We start from the raw sequence: 4345 nt of genomic DNA on the forward strand, positions 1-4345 counted from the left end.
GATATAATTGCAGAAGAGCCTTTCAGGGGCACACAGAACATTGCGCAACAACTGACACTTTCCCAGGCACCAAATAAATACCGGCTACATTCCTACCACGTATGTAAGATCACATTAAACCAATGGATTACTGGACACCGGTACCCAGACAGCACAAGACGGCTCTAAGACGTCTTCTTATGCCGTTATTATGTCTGAACGTCGTATGTCTTTAAGACATCTTAAAGATCTCTACTACAAGACGTTGTGTAAATGCCAGGCACAAGACGTCTTTAAGACGACTTTTAAATGTCTACTACAAGACGTTTTGACGAACTTGCTCGAGTGCATCCGATTGCAGTGAAAACATTTAATATCGTTTATTAAATCGTCTATTGCGGTTAGTTATACACTGTGTTTAGCTGTTTAGCTTTTTTAAAATTTGTAAATTTACGGTTTATACAGAACCGAACATGAAGCAAACATGCGCAAGTGGTAAGCTAACAAACATCATATATATGAGCTCCAAGAGAGTTCGGTTAGTGGTGACATCGTTTCACAGCCTGGCTGTAGCTCAAAAAACTCAACATTGCAGGTACAACAAGTGAACCAATCACTAAATCCTATTCCATAGCAGACTACAATGAATTTGAAGGTTATCGTACTTATGATAGTTTTACCAGTAGTAGTAGTAATAACTCATTTTAAACAAAGTTGGCAGAATGGGCAATGAAGTACAACATAGCCCATACTGTTTTAAATGACTTATTAAAACTAGTTCAACCTATTTGTTAATAGTTGCCTTTGGATGCAAGAGCCTTGCTTCAAACAGTCAGGTCTGTTGAACTAAAATCAGTGATGCCCGAACACTATTCGCGCCATTAGTGATGTCGTAATGACATTTGATGTGTTGCGGTAGGTCAGGTTTTTAATCCAACCATAGAACATTTTTTATTGGTATTTTTGGATTTTCTGATTTTGTGTGCTTTTAACGTGGCTGAGAACTGTGTAAACTTGATTTATTGATGTGGTATATGGTTTGAAACATCTCAAATAGTTTAGGTAGAATCTTTAGCGTAGCTTCTCGGAAATATATCGATTTCACTTTAACATTTTTATGTTATCTTCACAGCATCAAGAATATTTAGTGGTTCCCAACTGTAGAATTACATTTTCGAGCAAAAAGTAAGAGAAATAAACAAAAAGTATATGTATATATCGAGGTATATTTAAATAGAATCTTATTTTTAAACTTTAATGGCAGAAAAGCATATCATAAAGTTCAATTTTATAGCAATTTTTTCGAACTAAACGCCAAACAATTTTCTCGAGGAGAAAACTTTTACACCAGTGAACATGTGGAAAAGTCAACCCTGATCAAGGAAGAAGGAAGAGCAAGGCTGCATGTACTTGCCCCAGGGGAATGCGGTGCTACTCACATATGGTAGCACTTTTATGTCACGCACATTACAATGTTAGTGCGACGGAGATTGAGAGTCAATGGAATACCCCATGTTCTAAGCCCAGAGAGGAAAAAACTGTTAAATTAATAAACTTATAATGCTTGCGGTCTGGAGCCCAGCACTTCACCGTTTTAAGACTCTGAAACGTGTTGGTTTTGTAAATATATTTAAATAATACTGTAATATTGTATTGTTGTTAAGTTTAAAAGTAAATTTAAAAATCTGTAGCCCAATTCACTTTAACCTAAAAACTATAAAGTTAAATCGATATATTCCCGAGAAGCTACGCTAAAGATACTGCCTAAACTATTTGAGATGGTACAAAGCATATACCACACCAACACATTTTCTTTACACGTAGATCAAACACGTTGGAGGCACACAAAATCGGACAATCCAAAAATTCCGTGGAAAAAGGTTCAATGCTTGGATTAAAAACCTTTACCGGTCGCAACAACGCCGGATGGTTTACCATAGATAAGACTGACGCGTCACACTAATGGTGCGAATTATCATTTTGGGCTAAATAAAGGTAATGCTTTACGGTACGATCTGCTGCGGCACGCGCACATGCCTGTACGCAAGGTACTCGCAGCCAAAAATTGCATACTGGTCAGCCATGTTGCCAAACTGCCACTAAAGTAGGCACTTCAAGGTTGGCAATTCAAGGTTGAAAACTTAGCAGAATTACGTCCATACAGGAAATAGTAGACGAAACTGATAAGTTCATACATATGATTGTGCGCGTAATTTAGCCGGAACCCAGCTGATTGCAGCCAGCCATTTGAAATATCAAATTAATTGTGTATGCATGCAAAGAAAATAAAATAAAGTATTTTCAGCTTTGGTTTCTCTATGGATGTCTATGAATGCGTGTGATTTCTTAATCGGTTAATTGGAATTATGATGAGAATCGGAAAAGTAGTGAAAATGTATCATCTGGGTATTACTAATTACTAACTATTTTATATTAAATAGTTAAGTATATTAAATGATTTGTGTACATGAAAAGGAAGGAAGTGGTAATGTTAAGAAAGTGCTAATATAGTACTGGCAACCACGCGAAAAATTTCGACTGACGCCGACACGACGTTGTTTTGTTTTGGAAATTGGTGAATTTGAGAGAGTGAAAAGTCCTGGAAAACGGTATTAGTCGAAAAATGTTGTTTGTTATGAGGTTTTCTAAAAGGTGAGCATAGTCTTAATTGGCACAGCAGCAATCCTAGTGCCAGGTCGTATTGTAAAGGGTTACCCCTCACCTAGTCAGGTATATCCAATATTAGCCAGTATTTCAAGCAATAAAAACATTGTAGAAATGGTAGGAATGTACCATGGCAATCAGAAGCCACAACGCGCCAATGCATTTTTGTCCGACTTTGTGCACAATGCAACTGAAGTTATCAATAAAGGTTTCTTGTATCAAAATCCCATTTTCACCAGAAACAAGCAAAACGCAGTTTGACGAAACTAAGTTTATGATAAACGCCGAAATTAAACGCGTTTAACGACGGACCGTTTTCACCAGCGCTTCGGTACGTTTCACAAATTGCGTTTATTGAAACGCAGTTTAAGAAACTGGAAACACTGACATCGTTGCAAAAGTGATGTACGGAGCAGGTAGTGATAGGCCGGACGGAACTGACGGATCCGGATCTTCAAATTTTTCAAATACGGGTCTCGGATCTTAACGGATCTTTTATATGTCTAGAAATAAAGCAGCGTGCAAATGTAGTCCAACTTAGTTAAAATATTATTTCAAAACTTACATAAACTTACGTAAATTAAATTTAGTAAAATGGAAAATATAACTACTTTACATTTATTTTTGAGAGCTTACATTCGGATCATGAATATTTGCAAACCCGGTTGTCGAATCCAATGAACTGTATACTAAGGCCGATTTTCACCAGAAACAAGCGAATCGCAGTTTGACGAAACTAAGATTATGTTAAATGCTCAAATTAAACGCGTACCGACGGACCGTTTTTACCAGCGCTTCGGTACGTTTCACAAACTGCGTTTATTGAAACGCAGTTTAAGAAATTGSAAACACTRGCATCGTTGCAAAAGTGAGAAATATTGCGACTCTCATCGCAAAATCATCTTATCAAGGAACCATTTGGGTCCATGACGTCRATAACCGGTTATCAAACCTAAACTTTCTGCTCGAACTAAGGCCCATTTTCATCAGAAACAAGCGAAACGCAGTTTGACGAAACCGACCGAAAGTTGACCGAAAAATAATAAATTAGAAATGGCACGTAGGCCAGTTTATAACTTAATTTTAGAAGAAGTCCTGGAATATTTTGCTGCTACTTATGTACTTTGTCTGTCCTGTCTGTAATTGTGTCGCCGATAAGCCAACTTCTTGGTGCTTTGCGGTTTTATGTCAGGGTTTCAGCAGAACTACATCACATCCAATTGTACATAGGTGAGCTCTGCGATAGAGCTGGTGATCTAGCGTTCTGGGATTTGTGAGATTCCAGCCAAGCTGTTTACCCAGTAAAATCCTTCCTGACTCCTCCGCTTGCCTTGTTTATTCAATGAACTGTATGAGGATCTGAAAGGGCGTCCGCAGGACTTAATTTTCTACTTGTTTAAGGGCCAACTGCAGCGCTTCGGCTTAGGAGTTAAGTGGAACTTAATAATCTAAGTTGACTGCACCCCAGTTTAAGCGCCACTTAAACCAGTCTAAGTGGCACTTAGCCTAAGCCGTACTCGCGGTTCGTCTTAGCTATAAGTGGGACCTATACGCAAGCGTTGCGGGTTGGTTGACGGGTTACAAATATACACATAACCAGAAACACACTGTTGAAATCACGTTTTGGTTCATTCTTGTTCGGCGGATATCTGATAGGGTAAATCATGGCGTTCTTTATGAATTCTTTAATATGGGACGATGA

Source organism: Dendroctonus ponderosae, unplaced genomic scaffold (assembly GCF_020466585.1).
Source record: "Dendroctonus ponderosae isolate FM_Combo_2020 unplaced genomic scaffold, Dpon_F_20191213v2 Dpon_F_20191213_5, whole genome shotgun sequence".
In the NCBI taxonomy this organism is placed as follows: domain Eukaryota; kingdom Metazoa; phylum Arthropoda; class Insecta; order Coleoptera; family Curculionidae; genus Dendroctonus; species Dendroctonus ponderosae.